Here is an 18,674-nt window from a genome sequence, read left to right on the forward strand (position 1 = left end):
CTATTTGTTTACCTAATAATTTGCACAGTTTTTAATCGTTAGTATAGTTTTTCAATATGTATTGCATATTTGTAAAAACTTGTCTCCAACAATTTAATCAATCTACGGAAACGATTTTTGTGGGTTTTATCTCGTACAATGTCTCGAAACGATGTCAGTGGCGGATACAGAAAAAGCTCAACGAGTGGGCGCTAAAGATATCTTGAACTACCTTTTACCGTAATAAAAAATAATCAAGTCATAGTCAATGTTTAATCAATTTTATTTAAACTGATTACACACATTGCAAGCTTCCGGCCTCTCAATTGCAATCAAGACTTCAATAAAATGCTAAAGGTAGTGTTAATCAGAACACTGGGAGGAGTTGTGGTCTAAGTGACAAGAGATTTATTCAATCTTAACATCACATGACAAACAAAAAAATGGCTGACGAAACGCCACACAAACATTTTTATTTGACAGACGCTTTCAATAATATGTGGTCTATTGTGAACAAAGTGGGGATAAACACACCACACTAAAAAGAACTAATCGCTTTTTCTGACTTCATAAATGCGAATCTGCGGTATGGGCCAAAAACTACGCTACTATCGAAGATCTATACTATTCCATAAACAAAAATATGGTTCCATAGAACAGGGTGTTGAGAAGCAAATATTGGAGCCCTACGTCATAGCAGCGAATACCTTACCCTTCTGCAGTTCAGAGCGGCACACCACGATGCGGTCGCCTGCTGGAGTCACAGAAAGCGACAATCCGTTATCAATGGCGCGAGTGCGGAAAGTATGCAAATACGTGGTCTTGTGTTCATCTGATTCGGAACACAGACACTTCCCTGCCTCTGAAACCGCAGTAATCCCATTATGCAGGTGGAACCGTTTCGTGGTCTGCCAAACCAATTTGACTCTGTGCCACTCTATGCCTGACAGAATGTATCAAATGTTTAGATGGCTGACTCAAAACAAATAAGGACATCCATGCATCACTCGTGTGCGTTTTGCAAGAATCAGTACTTCAGATGGTTCAGATGGTGACTGGAATAGGCTCTAAGTGGCACACTAGCAAACGACACAAGTCTCACCGTCTTGGTAGAGACCTGCCGTTCATTACTAGCAAAGCGCCAGTACAAGAGTGAGTACTTCTCTTTCTGTCAGCTTTCCTCACCAGCTCGGTAGCAAAGCACATTTACACCCTTAGACTACACCCAGTTTAGCTCAAGGCAATCATGAGTTTGAGCTCGGAATTTGAAGCTATGACACCGTTCCCTGCTCTGCATACACAGATTTGACCAACCAGCGAGTTGAAAAATTAATTGGGAGGAAAGGAATAAGATTCAGTTTCACAGCCTCTTTCTCACACGTTTATGCCCTATCTTTGCTGAAAGCCTGACCTGGATGGAACCATAGCCCTCCATAAAAAGATCGTTATCTCTCCTGTCACGTCCATTTCGAATTTTCCAAAGAACAGCCATAAACTCGCTAAAAGTCTCTTGCCTTCACAAATATGTTTGTGTAGCAGAGTCTGAACGCCTGGGCGCTACTGCCTGGTTCTATGAAAATTTGCAAAAACTCACAGCCGTCACATCGACATCCTACCTAACAACGGCCCATCCTCTGTTTTATTACCGGTCATCAGCTCGTTGAAAGCTCTGCTCATAGCTGCCACGACTCATCGGCGGTAGTCAGCCTCCATGTACGCGGCCGCCGACCGACCGGCGCCACCCAATGTGTCTGCACAATCAGACTTGGCAATCTGCAAACGCTCTGCTCAGTCCTCAGCCACCGTATGCTTTTACGACAGTCAATTAATTCAGCAGAATCTTCCTTTGAACGCAGGTAAAGTTTACCACTATTCCGTCATTAGAGCACACAAGCAAGAGCGTCAACTACTGCCAACCATTTCAACATATGAATGAAGTCACATCGTTTCTGAACCGTAAAATTACTGCTGGTTCACCACAGGTTATTAATCTCAATCAGTATACAAAATGTAAAGTGGAAGTAGGTACCAAAGAAATACTAGCGAAATTACACACAATTTTCAGTAACACTTTATTCAAATTTGGTGCAAGACTTTACGATAGTTTTTTTTAAGAACCAACATTAATTTAACAAATAAGTCACAATTTACGATAGAAAAGGACTTAAATTATTAAATTATTATAAAAAATTTCACGCCAGTAAAAGGCAAGTACAGGTAAGCAATTTAACGTATACAATGAGACGCTGTATACTATTTCAAGCTAAGCTAAATTACAGGTGAATTTCGCTCCATTCATTAAATGGTGGAGAATCTAACTTGCTGCAACATATGAAGACAATCCTGTTTACAAAAGTTCTCAAAATAGGAAAACCAAAACGCATGAGTCATGCACACGGGGGAACTTTCACAATTAATAACACTAACATCTCCAAAATATATAAAAATAACAAATTTTACAAATTCCTGCCAGTTAACTTACGGCAAACACACACGCTCGCCAAGTAGGACTTGCGAACTTGTACAACATTCTCCTTTCAAGGCAACAATTTCAACCCGTAATGAAATGGCAAACTTTAGCATGGCAACAAAACACACTAATTACTAACTACCTGTATAAAACACATAAGCACGTTGAGTAAAAGCCTTAAAAGGTACTGAATTGGAAAAACACACAACAGTTTTTGCTGACTAGAAACAATATAAAAAATCCACTACATTGTACATCAAACTTGCTTGATTATAGCCAAATAAACATAAAAACAAATTTATGTAAGTTACGGCTTCCAGATGAGCATAATTCTCATTCTGGAAACATCCTCCAGGCTGTGGCTAAACCATGTGTCCGCAATATCCTTTCTTTCAGGAGTGCTAGTTCTGAAAGGTTCGCAGGAGAGCTTCTGTAAAGTTTGGAAGGTAGGAGACGAGATACTGGCAGAAGTGAAGCTGTGAGTACCAGGCGTGAGCCGTGCTTCGGTAGCTTAGATGGTAGAGCACTTGCCCGCGAAAGGCAAAGGTACCGAGTTGGAGTCTCGGTCGGGCACACAATTTTAATCTGCCAGGAAGTTTCATATCAGCGCACACTCCGCTGCAGAGTGAAAATCTCATACCGGAAACATCCCCCAGGCAGTGGCTAAGCCATGTCTCTGCAGTATCCTTTCTTTCAGGAGTGATAGTTCTGAAAGGTTCGCAGGAGAGCTTCTGTAAAGTTTGGAAGGTAGGAGACGAGATACTGGCAGAAGTAAAGCTGTGAGCACCGGGCGTAAGTCGTGCTTCGGTAGCTCAGATGGTAGAGCACTTGCCCGCTAAAGGCAAAGGTACCGAGTTCGAGTCTCGGTCGGGCACACAGTTTAATCTGCCAGGATGTTTCATACCAGCGCACACTCCGCTGCAGAGTAAAAATCTCATTCTGGAGCAGGATTTCGTTATGAAATTGACTAGTTCTTACCACCAGGCAAAAGGAATTTTTCTCCTCCCTTAAAGCACCTTTTACACGTGAATCTAGTAGTACTAGTTATGGCAGGCGACAGAATGGATCAGGTCTTAGTGCCTTGCATTTTAAACAGTACAGCCATTGGTGGCTTAGACTTTCACAGACATGGCAGAGCTAACAGTCGAATAAACCCGTAGGTAAGCTGGGAGGGGTAAGAAGCAATCCGAACCACAGATTTACTCTGACTCCCCCGCTTTCGTCCTCAAAAAGGGACAAACGGACCACCGTTTCTAATATTACCACCTTCCCTTGGGTGGGCAGACGAGAATGAATGGCGGGAAACCCCCCAAAAAATACGGCTGGTATAATTAACAAGAATAATTAAATTGAATTCAATTAAACTTCATAAAATCTGTTAGCAATCAATACTCAATTTCCGATGCGTTACGACTCCCAGGACTGAACCAACGCAGCACCTCCAAATGCTCTGCCGAGCCGCCCGCTGCCAGCCGTTTCGACGGACGCAGGAAGGCGCGCCGATTTTCAGAACCTCCTCGCCGGTGGACAGCATACGGCCGAACTGCAGATTAGGCCCCTTGCGGACCCACGCTTAGGAAGATTCCTTTCGCGACGAGCAGCTAACGCCCTGTTCCACGGAGCCGCTGCTCGCGTCGCTTACGCTGATGCCGCGGTCTGCGTGCTGACCCTCTAGCACCGGCAGAGATGTCGCTTCTTGAGGCCCCGACTGCCAGCTCTCCACGAGAGCCCATACAGCGACCTCTTAAGCCCACGCGAACAGCCCACTTTTCCCCTTTCCCGCCAGAGGGAGACACTGAAGCCTTCAATTGCGTCAAAGGCGCCACCGCCAGGAAACGGAGGGCGACTGCTTCACGCTACGCACTGCGACGCGCTTTTCAAAGCTAACTTTGCTACGGCTCAGTATCAAACATAGCAACCAAGTAATAAAGATCATCTTCCCTAAGAACATTAAGCAGCATGACACCGTATCAAAAGGTGAGAGAACCTTGAAATCTCTCAACATATACAAGAAAATGCCATCTTATGGTATAAAAATATTACAATTGTGGTTCTCTTCCTTAAATGATGAATTCCATGCTCCTATTCTTCCTGGCAAATTGGTTAATTATTTCGTCAATAGGACAATCAATGCCAGGGTGAGTGTTCAACAGAGCTAAGCCATTAAGTCGATCCTCCTTCATTGTCGATCTCACCTATGTCTTTGTACGCCGCAATGTTGAAAAATTTTTTCTACTGTAGCAATAGATGCAGGTAGACAAGCAAATATTCTGTACAGCGTGTGCAAAGTAGGATAGTCAAATCTAGGACAAACAGACAAGCTTGGATAATAGAATCACGATCATTAAAGGGGTTCACGCTCATTTGCTTGTACTGAAGAATCTCTTCCATTAGTTTCTTTTTAACCAGCGTATCGAAATCACTAGAATGGCCGCAACTTTTCTCGTAGGTATGTGTTAGCTGTCTATGTGTCAGACAGAAACGTATAAAATACTATGATGCGGACGCGCATGCTACATAGTAAAGTACAACTACTCGATAACTCGATTCAGTCGAGTCGACTGACGAAAGAAACGATCGAATAGCGTGTGGGCTGACTGACAGGGGCGGCGTGGGGGGGGGGGGGGGGGGTGCTCCCCTATGCCCCGCGCGCCCCATATGTATCCGCCACTGGACAAACATGATTCGCTGCAGATCATCACGGAAACATTTTGCAGCAGTTCACGTGTTTCCCGCTTGGGAGCACCACTCAGTTCGACTATCCCGTAATACCTGAATTTCATTTAATACCGTAGAAAAAGAGACTTGCACTAGAATACGTGTCATTCAGGTAATTCATTGTTAAAAGAAGGAAAAAGACAGAGAGGAAGGGTGACTGGTGTTTAATGTCCGTCATGTTACCAGTTAACTGTCTCATACCGAACTTGTTGAATGTAGATGGAAATGCCCTCGTAATTCATTTCATATGAGTAATTTAGTGTAACGTAGTTAACACGTAATGCGTTTCTCATGTAGGTAAGTGGAGGTCGGTACACCTGATGCATTAACGTAAAACGCAACTTTCGGAAGTGAAAACCCCGTCATCAAAAATCGTCTCTCGCTTAGAGTATACATGTTATCCCTTCAATGAATTTCATGCGCCTTATCAAATATCGGTTTCTAGGCTGTCCGTTGTTTTACACGAATGGTCTCTGGAAATCGGTGTTACGGCTTACGATTTAATCGGCTCAATGGCTGCCGCTTCTCTGCAATTAAATGTATTGTAGGTGGATAACTTCGCGTTCATTCTAATATTTCTTTTTCTACTTCCCTGCACAAAAAGTCGCTACTTCCCTATTAGCCAAGAGTTTTGAAAACAAGCAGAAGCGTTACAGCCAAAGCACGGTTCAGTAACTGTGGACGTTTATACGGGACCGAAAACCGATTGTGGAAGAGGAAGTTCGACGGCTAGTATCGCATTTCCAGAATCGATGTTTGAGCTCTTACACTGCCAGCGAGAAGCGGTGTTGGGAAATGGGTTTACGACAACTGGATTTGAGACACCCAAGAAAAGTGGTGACTGGTAAACGTGGTCAACGCCGCCCAGCCATACGGCTGACTATACGACAACGCATCAAGACTCGAAGGGGGTAGTCTATGAGCTCGAATGTGGGCAGAGTTGGGATAGGAGGGAAAATTATAGTTGCTTGAACATATTCAGTGCTCAATTACCCAGTTTTTCCTGTCATCTGGCTTTGTCCTTAGTTTCCTTTATCACTAAGAGGAGAGCGGAACACAATGGACGTAAAATTGTTGAAGAAAATATTTTGCATGATGAGACAAGGGCACGGTTCGGAAATAGAATAGTTAACGTGTTGCTAGTCACTATTATTTAACCTTGCGTTAATCAAATACCAAAACTTTTCCGAACGGCAGTCAAATGTATACATTGAGGAATACTCTACTGCAGCATGGCCACTAGATTTAGCTTGTTGAATTTTGATTGCGAATTGTGAAACTTGGAATTTCTTGAAAATTTATGCCGATGCGCTTTGCAGAAAGTTCGCGTGTGAGGTTCTGGTCATCATACCCCGACTCAGACGTTTGAGCGCCAAAGTCCAGTTTGTTCGGAGGAGTCGAGTGTTGACGTTGTAACCCGAATGCATTCTCATTACTAAAATTTATGATAATTGGCAATGAAATTGTTTATGTTATGGTCGTTCCCACAAAACCCACCAGACGGTGCCGTATAATGGAATGGCCTTTACAAGAATTAGATGTTGAATGTTTTGGCACCATGCTATTAAAAACATTCAATAGCTGATTAACAGATCGTACCGAAAATGTAACGCAGCCATCTGATGATCAGCGAAACTGGCCGGAAGCAGTAATGACAAGAAATAATTAAATGTTCCAAAAATATGTCATCAATTTAGGCATCACACTAACTTTTTAAAAATATATACTGCGATGCAGAACCGCAAGAGAATTTTAGATATATTTTTTCATTCCGGTTGTATTGGCTATCGGAGTAAGACCATTTTCGAATCCGCCCTCTTAAAAGACATAAAAGGTTATGGACGGATCTGTACTTACAAGACAAGTAAGTCAGTAAAAATGAATAGAAAAAAAACTGTAATGGACTAATCTGACGCTGTGATGCCGCACGTGGGTAATACACTGATTCGTTTTGCTTATTTGAACAAAAGTTTTGTATCAGGGCGCCAGTTTGGCAACTTCGGTAATGTGGCTACCGTCCAACTCCTTTCTGTTTCTTTATATTCTCCTTAATGGTTCGCTTAATCTCTGAAACGTTTTCTCAGAGAAGGCGCCTGGGGTAGAAATACAGAGCTCTTACGGGATGGATGATATCTATCTGTTACCTTAAGCAGGCGATCTCGGTGCTACTTTTACCTTCAAATGGGTGCTTTCCGAGAAAGATATTGTAGGGAAAGGCATGCTGCCATTCTTCTCCCAAGTCGACAATCTCTCTCGCATTAATTGGACGGAGATGCAAATGCCTTCAACTTCTCTGCATTAATCGCGAGGGTGCATTTAGGTTCTCTCTCGCCAAGCACCCTCCTCTGTCTCTATACTCCCTTCTGGATTAGTTCTTTCCTTCGTCACCTTTTTATTGAGCTTTCCACCTCTGGCTGTATTCGGTCACGGTTTAGACAAACGCCGGTTTCCACGTTTTAGTAGATTTGTAATTAATCATTCATCTATAGTTACATTGATATATAGTACACCAAGTGCCATTTTTGACCAGTCACTCCGTAAAAAAATAAATAAAAATTTTGCTGGATAAGTGCCAGTAGGACTCGCGCTCTAAGGGTTGCGGACAAACATAATTGGGTATTAAAGTTAAAATCTTCTGGCGTGTTAGGGCGCGTCATATGTAATCGACGTTTCGACCCCTCTGCTGGGATCTTCCTCAGGATCTTCCGGTGTCCACTATTTCTAGTCCCAGACGATTTTAACTCTAGTGACAACGGCGACGAAAACCTGTAGACTTATCATAACGTGGTATGTAGTATGTAGATGATACTAATAATTATTATTTCGTGTGGCTCAGTGGCTTGGTTCGAGTATTTCTATTTGGCGTCACTTCGGCGACTTGCTTTTTCCTAATCTTTCCCAGTTATCCCACCAGGGAAGCCTACAGTTCAAAGTGGAACTCGAATGACATGGTGTTTCTGGTAAGTCTTCACACTGGTCAGAGAAGGTTGGTATGGGATGAAGTATATGTAGAAAGAGATGCTAATATCAAAGTAAATATATTCCACAGTAAATTTGTGTCAATATCTGAAAGTTGCTTTCCTAGAAAATTATCTAGAAGATCCATTAAAAAATAAGTAAACTGTAGGTAACTAAGGGAAGTAAAATCTCATGTAAGAGAAAGAAGGGAATTTTTATGAAGTCCAGAGTAAGTCAACATCCCACATTACTCGCATGCTACGAAGATACTGTAGTGTTTTAAGGAGAGTCATTAAAATGTCCAGAAGTATGCAGTACTGACACAAATAAATAATGGATGTGATAAGATTAAAAGTACATGGGACATTGTCAAACTGAAGACAGGACGGACAGCCATTGTACAAGATACCGTAATAATTGCAGTAAATGACGACGCTGTGACTGATAATTCACAAGTTATAAGTACTTTTAACAAACGCTTTCTAAATACAGTAGCAGCAAATACAGGATTAAATGTATCATTTGAAAAAGCAAGAGAATACAATAAAAACGTCATTCCACAGAACTTTCAACAACTAGAAGTAGCACCAGAATCCTTCACTGAAATTAATATAATTCTAAAAAATAAAAGCTGATGTGGAGTTGATGGAATTTCAGCCAGAATTCTGAAACGTTACTCCAGCTTACTAAGTAATGTTCTTAGTGATATATGCAATGCATCACTGACACAGGGAATTTTTGCAGACAACTTAAAATATGGAATTTTTAAACCAGTTCATAAGAAAGGTGACAAGACATACTTAAACAGTTATCGTCGGATTTCCTTACTGACATCTTTTTCTAAAGTATTCCAGAGAGTAGTGTACTCATGTGTAGCCGCATACTTAGGTGGAAACAAGTTACTTAGCGTATCACACTTTGGATTCCAGAAGTTTTTCTGGACTGAGAATGCTATTTATGCATTCACTTAAATAAATAAATAAGATGGTATTTTTTGTGATCTTTACAAGCCGTTAGATTGTGTAGATTTTTTAAGAAACTGAAGTTTATGGAAGTAATGGCTTTGCGCACAGCTGGTTTGAATCATAGTTAACAAACAAATGCCAAACATAGTGCTGATAATGAAGACGTTGGCGGAAAGGTAGAAAATTTTAGTAGCTGTGGAAAAATCACAAAAGGAGACCGACAACGTTCAATTTTGGGTCCACCCCTCTTCCTTACATATGTGAATGACCTTTCACTTAACGTTCAAAAAGCAAAATCGGTACCTCTGCAGACGATACTAGTGTTATAATAAATCTAATTAGAGCCAAAGTCACAGAAGAATTGGTAAACAATATTTTCCAAAGATGTCTTAAGTATTCTCTGAAAATGGACTCTCCGTAAATTTTGAAAAAACACTCTACATTAAAAAAAATGTTCAAATGTGTGTGAAACCTTATGGGAATTAAATGCTAAGGTCATCAGTCCCTAAGCTTACACACTACTTATCCTAAATTATCCTAAGGACAAACACACACACCCATGCCCGAGGGAGGACTCGAACCTCCGCCGGAACAAGCTGCGCAGTCCATGACTGCAGCGCCTAAGACCGCTCGGCTAACCCCGCGCGGCATCTCTACATTCAGTTCTTTACACCAAACACAGTCATACCGACAGCACATGGGCATGAGTAATAGGGTAGAACGCTCCAAATTTTTGACTGTACACATTGAAGAAAACTTGAACTGAAAGAAGCATTTTAAGTCGTTATCAAACACTGAAGTTTAGCTGCTTTTGCTCTTCGTATATTTCTTAACCTCGGAAACAAATATACCAGTCTCCTGACAAATTTAGTATATTTCCACTCAATAATGTCTTACGAAATAATTTTCTAGGATATGTGATCACTTAGAAAGAAGGTACTGATTGCTTAAAAGCGAGCAGTAATAACAATACGTGATGTTCGCCCACAGACATCCTCTTCCAGGATCTAGGCATTTTAACTGCGCCGTCACAATACATAAATTCGCTGGCGAAATTCGACATAAATAATCCATCACAATTTGAGAATAATGATGTCCACACCTGCGAACACTAGAGGCAAATATGACGTTTACTACCCGTTGTTAAAGCTGTCAGCGGCTCATAAAGAAGTCCAAAATGCAGCAACAAACACTTTTGAACATTTGTCCAACTGCATAAAATGACTGACAGGTAACGAAGCAACTATTAAATTTGATTTAAAATCTTTTCTCCTGGACGACTTCTTATGTTTCATTGACGAATTTCTATACTGGCAGCTACTATATGATAGCAGTAAATAATAGTAACAATAATAATTTAAGTGTAATTTCATGAGCAGGACTAAAATAATAATGTGTCCATTAATGTTAACACTTCTCATGCGCATATGAGCTGTAAACTGACTCGTTTCACATAATTTCGGTAAAAGAATCGTCCAGATGATGTCTGGAACATGCAAGTAACTTAATAACTGAATGCTAGGATAAAATGAAAACAGAAAAGACCGCGGTAAGACCGACATTCGATCCCTCGATCCTTTGGTTTCCGGCCACGTGAGCCTCCGAAAGAGCTCAACACTGAGCATGTATACAGTTCATCTGTACTGTATATGTAGTTCCATCTGAGAGTGGATGTCAAGTTTAGAAAAGATCTCGTCACACTGTAAAAATAGGTGTGACCCTAAAAGATTCCTGCAGGATGATAACTGGCTGCCTGAGACCTACTAGGGTGGACCATTTATATTCGTTATTAGGTATTGCCTCACCAAATATCAGAAGATCGTTCCTGAGCTTGAAAGAAAGTAACAAACAGATGAATGACTAACGTCACCAGCTACACAACCATCAACTCATGCCCATGTCTTAAATGCAGAAAAAGCTTTACATACTCAGTACAACCAACTGAAACTTCCACAAAGTCATTATAGCAAGGAGGATACTCAAAAATCCTTATCACAGAGGAAGTTCTACCGCAGGGCCCCCACCGAGGCTGGCGACACTGGAAGACATTTAACCGACTGCGTACGAGTGCGACGCGATTAGAACAACTTATGAAAAGGTGGGAGTATAAAGACGCTGGCAAGTATGAGTGTGGTGAAAGAAAAACAATAGAACACCTACTAAAATGCCCGTTAGCGGATGCATCCAAAGAGTGCACTCAAGAGCACCTCCTGAATTATAGCGAGAGAGCTGCAGCCTATATCGAATTCTGGATGAGCGAAATATGATTCATCTGATAGTTTGATTGCGTATTTCTGTATTTAACTAGTATGTTTGTGAATAGACAAACCTATTGGGCATTTTAAATTACGTACTTGGCTTTTTCCAGTTACCATGTATTTTACGATTCAGTTCGTGCATGAATAAATAAAAAATCTAAGGGTTTTGATGAGCGAGTTTGCGAGTATCGAACGAAATATGTGACATAAATCGCCGTATCTTTTGTTTGTGTTGACTTACTTGCTTATACTTTTTACAGAGTCAAGGGACCACAAACCTTGGTGTGTGAGACAAATTTCAACTCGATATCTCTACCCGCATCTAAGAAAACAGACCCACAGACGGACAATAGAGAGAACCAACAAGGTTTCCGTTTTTACCGACTGAGCTACGGAACCTTAAAAAAAGAACAGAGATAACGATAAATGATAAGAGTGGGCCATGAAAATCAAGCACATCAAGCACAAATTATGCAAATATCAGGAAAACAACAAATTTCAGTGTCTAGGGCAAGTCATCCATCATTATTGGGAGGGAGGGGGGGGTGGGGGTGGAAGCCATCAGAGCAAGATTACTGAAGAAGAACATAGCATTTCACTTTATAAAAAATGATTATGATATAAATTGTTTTCCTTAGAAATGAAAAAAAATTGTCATTTCAAAACAGCATTTCGGTCCAGATGAACATACGAATGAAAACAATTAATTTGAGTGTCAATAAAGGGATATAGTGGGAATTAGTGAAGTTCGGTGGCAGGAGGAACAAGACTTCTGGTCAGGTGAATACAGGCTTATAAATACAAAATTAAGTAGGGGTAATGCAGGAGTAGGTTTAATAATGAATAGGAAAATAGGAATGCGGGTAAGCTACTACAAACAGCATAGTGAACGCATTATTGTGGCCAAGATAGATACGAAGCCCACGCCTACCACAGTAGTACAAGTTTATATGCCAACTAGCTCCGCAGATGACGAAGAAATTGATGAAATGTATGATGAGATAAAAGAAATTATTCAGGTAGTGAAAGGAGACGAAAATTTAACAGTCATGGGTGAATGGATCACGATAGTTGGAAAAGGAAGAGAAGGAAACGTAGTAGGTGAATATGGAATGGGACTAAGCAACGAAAGAGCAAGCTGCCTGGTAGAATTTTGCACAGAGGATAACTTAATCACTGCTAACACTTGGTTCAAGAATCATGAAAGAAGGTTGTATACATGGAAGAAGCCTGGAGATACTGGAAGGTCTGAGATAGATTATGTAATGGTAAGACAGAGATTTAGGAACCAGGCTTCAAATTGTAAGACATTTCCAGGGGCAGATGTAGACTCTGACCACAATCTATTGGTTATGAACTGTAGATTCAAACTGAAGAAACTGCAAAACGGTGGGAATTTAAGGAGATGGTACCTGGATAAACCGAAAGAACCAGAGGTTGTAGAGAGCTTCAGGGAGAGCATTAGGGAACGATTGACTAGAATGGGGGAAAATACAGTAGAAGAAGAATGGGTAGCTTTGAGAGATGAAATAGTGAAGGTAGCAGAGGATCAAGTAGGTAAAACGATTAGGGCTAATATAAATCCTTGGGTAACAAAAGAGACATTGAAATTAATTCATGAAAGGAGAAAATATAAAAATGCAGTAAATAGAGTAGCATGGAGAGCTGCATCAAACCAGTCTCTGGACTGAAGACCACAACAACAACAATATCAGTTAAGGACAAAAACCAGGAAAAAGGAAGAACAATTGTGAGAGGTATCTGAAAGTAGAACAATAGTAAAACATTTTAATTAAGAGGAAATATAGATGCATACAATCATGTAGAAAAAATTGCCGATATAATTAGTAGAAAAAGACTGCTGTTCAGGAAGCACGTGCAAAAAATGATTCCTAGATAACTGGCAAGAAAAATGTTCAGCATTTCGGAAAATGAAAAGCTAGACCGAATTTTATAATTGCCTGTAGACCTAGAAGAAATTGGCGTAAATAAGGAAGCAAATGAAGAAAGAACAAAATTAAGAGACGGGAAGTTTTCCTTGAAGAAACATGTCAATAAAAGCAGAGAAGAAAACTGATAGGTGAACGGGGAAAAGTTAAAAGTGAACAGATGAAAGAGCATTCGAGAAATTGTAAATGTAATTTAGTGGCTTAGAAGCTGTCCTTAACAGGTCTGTAATGAAAGAAGAAGCTGAAGAAGAAGAGTTAATTCAAATGAATGCTGTAATTGCTGTTAAGAACAAGAATGTGATTAGGTAAATGATCTGCGACCCGTGGGGACGTACGTTTAGGTTATATCAGCATGAGATTTAATTATTACATTGTTTTGTGTATTTGAGTCAAGTTTGAGTGATTGTTCCGTCTTATGTCAAACATCAGATTTTCCTGAATATGAAAAGGTTATTCTATAGCTTTAAAGAGTGTTTTAAATAACCTTCTTACAAAAGTATAACTACTTTTGGAACGAATTAAAGTTTTATGGGATTGACTATACTAGCAGAATTTCCCAGTATTGTATAAGGGGCGCTCATAAAATTCCGTTGTAAAGCTGTACAGTCCAGAATCGGGTAAAATCGCTCTGCGCATTGAGGTAGTCATCCCAGCGAGGTACCGGGTCGAAGATACATCATTTGATAAATCACCGCGGCCTGCTGCGTGGAACAGTGAGTAACCGCCTGATGCACATCCTCGTCCGACAGAAATCGTCGACCCTTCAGCGCCGTTTTTAAGGGACCGAAGGCGTGATAACCGCGTGGGGAAAGATCAGGACTATAGGGCGGGAGCTCGAGGTGGCGTAAGTTCTGCGTTACGACGTTTATGATATGGGGACGTGTGTTATCATGAACGGCGTACCATCCCACAACGGTTGCTTTTGACAGACGTGTTGCCCCAAACACATTCTTCATTCTCCGCTGGATGTCTACCAATATTTGTCCTTCGGCAGTCAAGAAAAGAATAACAGCGAATTAATCCTGTTTGGAAGCATTTGTTAGTAACGTCGCTACAGTTCACGTTTCCGCATTTACGGCACGCACGTCGGAAATACACGAATGCCACACTAACCCTTTGTCGGTGCTTACATAACCGCATCGGAGTCGCGTTACGTTGTACATACGCTGCGGCAGCGCCATGAAACGAAAATTTTTGATAGCCCGTAAGGTACTCCGCCTTTGAGATATACCTTCTCACAACGGCAGGCTCCATGACTGTAGTTTAGAGGCTATTACCTTACGACGAGGAGTGTTGTATTACGTAACAGTAGTCATTTTATGATATTCTCTGGTTTATTCCAGTGTCGAAACAGATTTGTTACAAACTGCTCCTGTTGTCTTGCACTACCACCGAAGGAATATTGCTATCAAATGTCTTTAAATATTCCTGTTTCGCTGGATTCCATTTATGTCAATAGCTTATTTTCGCGCCGGCCGGAGTGGCCGATCGGTTCTAGGCGCCACAGTCTGGAACCACGCGACCGCTGCGGTCGCAGGTTCGAATCCTGCCTCGGGCATGGGTGTGTGTGAAGTCCTTAGGTTAGGTAGGTTTAAGTAGTTCTAAGTTCTAGGGGACTGATGACCATAGTAGTTAAGTCCCATAGTGCTCAGAGCCATCTGAACCTTATTTTCGCTGGTCTCAAAGATTCTCCTAATCATGATAGTGTTCGCAGCGCCAGTCAAACGGGTTTTAAGTTATTGTTAACTTCACTGACTCTGGATGCACTTCCCACTACATGTTTTGTTGCTGTGGTCTTCAGTCCGGAGACCGGTTTGATGCAGCTCTCCATGCTACTCTATCCTGAGCAAGCTTCATCTAGAAGTAACTACTGCAACATACATCCTTCTGAATCTGCTTAGTGTATTCATCTCTTGGTCTTCATCTACGATTTTTACCCTCCACGCTACCCTGCAATGCTAAATTGGTGATCCCTTCATGCCTCAGAACATGTGCTACCAACAGATCCCTTCTTCTAGTCAAGCTGTGTCAGAAATTCCTCTCCTCCCAAAATCTGTTTAGTACTTCCTCATTTAGTTACGTAATCTACCCATCTAATCCTCAGCACTCTTCTGTAGCACCACATTTCTCAAGCTTCTATTCCCTTCTTGTCTAAACTGTTTATCGTCCATGGCTACATTTCATAGAAATTCTTTCAAAAAAGCCTTCCTGACACTTAAATCTATACTCAATGTTAACAAATTTCTCTTCTTCAGAAATGCTTTTATTGACATTGCCAGTCTACATTTTATATCCTTTCTACTTCGACCATCATCAGTTATTTTAATTTCCAAATAGCAAAACTCATTTACTACTTTAAGTGTCTCATTTGCTAATCTAATTCCCTCAGCATCACCCGACTTAATTCGACTACATTCCATTATCCTCGTTTTGCTTTTGTTGATGTTCATCTTACAACCTCATTTCAAGACCCTGTTCATTCTGTTCAACTGCTCCTCCAGGTCCTTTGCTGTCTCTGACAGAATTACAATGTCATCGACAAACCTCAAAGTGTTTATTTTTTATACATCGATTTTAATTCCTACTGCAAATTTTGTTTTATTTACTTTACTGCTTGCTCTATACATAGATTGAATAATATCGAGATAGGTTACAACCCTGTCTCACTCCCTTCCCAATCTTTGCTATCCCTTTCATGCCCCTCGACATTTATAACTGCCATCTGGTTTCTGTACAAATTGTAAATAGCCTTTCGCTCCCTATGTTTGACCCCTGCCTCCTTCAGAATTTGAGTGAGAGTATTCCAGTCATCATTGCCAAACGCTTTCTCTAAGTCTACAAATGCTAGAAACGTACGTTTGCCTTTCCTTAATCTATCATCTAAGATAAGTCGTAGGGTCAGTGTTCCACCATTTCTACGGAATCCAGACTCATCATCCTCTCGGTTGGTTTCTACCAGTTTTTCCACGCGTCTGTAAAGAATTCATGTTAGTATTTTGCAGCTGTGACTTATTAAACTGATAGTTCGGTAATTTTCACATCTGTCAACACCTGCTTTCCTTGGGATTAGAATTATTACATTCTTCTTGAAGTCTGAGGGTATTTAATCTGTTTCATACATCTTGCTCACCTGGTGGAAGAGTTTTGTCATGGCTGGCTCTTCCAAGGCTATCAATAATTTTAATGGAATGTTGTCTAGTCTCGGGGCCTTGTCACGACTTAGATTTTTCAGTGCGCTGTGTTCACGCCGTATCATATCTCCCGTTTAATCTTCATCTACGTGCTCTTCTATTTCCATAATATTGCCCTCAAGTACATCGCCCTTGTTTAGACCTTCTATATACTTCCTCCACCTTTCTGCATTCCCTTCTTTGCTTAGGACTGGTTTTCCATCTGAGCTCCTGATACTCATACAAGTGGTTCTCTTTTCTCCAAAGGTCTCTTTAATTTTCCTGTAGGCCATATCTATCTTACCCTTAGTGATACCTGCCTCTACATCCTTACATATCATAGATATCATCTTTCCGTTCAGCCGTTGATCATTTTATCCACCTTCTCGCTCACCCGTCTACTGTCGCTCTTTGCTTGAACATAGTTGTCCATGAAACAACTAATGTAGCGTATTAAAAAAAACTTCACAAGCATTTGCGTAACGATATCAACTGTCTGTCTGTGATCTTGGAACGTCCAGTGTACGAAGTCATTACAGTATCTTCCTGTTTCTGAGCAATCTCTTTGTCTGTATACATCTGTTTTACCAAAGGCCTTAGTTATCTGTTTTACTTGCTCTAATCATTGTTTATCATTACAGTTCTTTCATTTTGATTCAGTTTTCAGAAACAAATTAATTCGTCATTTTTTCTGTTTACCCTCTTTCTCTTAGTTGCTTTAAATTGGTGGAAGTATGTACCACCTATGCAACTAATTGAAGGCAGATTGTTTATTGCCACGCGCGTTTCGCTTCTTTTATTTGGAAGCATTATCAGTGGCCTGTAATACATGTTCCCTTTTATACATATAATAAACATATTATGTGGTAGATACAATATGCTGCTATATTACACTTTGTCGTGTTTTTCTCTTGTTCGTTTTAGGTTCAAAAATGGTTCAAGTGGCTCTAAGCACTATGGAACTTAAAATCTGAGGTCATCGGTTCCCTAGACTTAGAACTACTTAAACCTAACTAACCTAAGGACATCACACACATGCATGCCCGAGGCAGGATTCGAACCTTCGTTTCCTGGCTAAAGCGCCTAGAACCGCTCGGTCACAGTGGCCGACTTGTTTTTTAGGTTAGACTCAACTTTTGTGCTACAAAACTCACTTAGATTTTGATAACCTGCCATTGTTGCAACAGTAACCGATCTAACAACTGCGCCAGACACTTGTTGTCTTATATAGGCGGTGATGACCGCAGCGTCGTATTCTGCCTGTTTACATAGTTCTGTATTTGAATACGCCTGCTTATTCCAGTTTCTTTGACGCTTCAGTGTAGAACAGATAGGGGATGCAGTATTAGAAACAGAATCTAAAAGAGCGCTTTTAACACTACAATCATAGAGGGCAGAAGGAATAGATAACATTTCACTAAAATTTCTAAAATCAGGGAGGGGGTCGGGGAGAGTGGTAACAAAACGACCATTCACGTTAGTGCGTAGAATGTATGAGTCGGGTGATATACCATCTGACTTTTGGAAAAATGTCTTCCTCACAATTCCAGAGATTGCGAGAATTATCGCAAAATTAGCTTAACAGCTCATGCAGACAAGTCGCCGACAAGAGTAATGTACAGAAGAATGAAAAATAAATTTGAAGATGTGTTAGATGACGATCAGTTTAGCTTTAAGAAAGGTAAAGATACCAGAGAGGCAATTCTGCTGTTGCGGTTTATAATGGAAGCAAGACTAAAGAAAAATCAAGAGACATGTGTAGGATTTGTCGAGCTGGAAAAAGTTTTCGGCAATGTCAAATGGTGCAAGATGTTCGAAATTCTGAGAAAAGTAGGGGTAAGCTTTAGGGAAAGACAGGTAATAGACAATATGTGCAATAACCAAGAGGGAACAATTAGAATGAGTGACCAAGAGCCAAGTGCTAGGATTAAAAAGGGTGTAAGACAGGTGTGTAGTCTATCGCCCCTACTGTTCAATCTGAACATCGAAGATGCAGTGACGGAAACAAAAGGAAGGTTTAAGAGTGGGATTATAATTCAAGGTGGGATTATAATTCAAGGTGGATGGATATAAATCTTAAGATTCGCTGATGACATTGCTATTTCAGTGAAAGTGAAGAAGAATTACAGGATCTGCTGAATGTAATGAACAATGTGATGAGTAAAGAACATGGTTTGAGAGTGAATCGAAGGAAGATGATCGTAATG

This window comes from Schistocerca serialis, chromosome 9, assembly GCF_023864345.2.
Source record: "Schistocerca serialis cubense isolate TAMUIC-IGC-003099 chromosome 9, iqSchSeri2.2, whole genome shotgun sequence".
In the NCBI taxonomy this organism is placed as follows: domain Eukaryota; kingdom Metazoa; phylum Arthropoda; class Insecta; order Orthoptera; family Acrididae; genus Schistocerca; species Schistocerca serialis.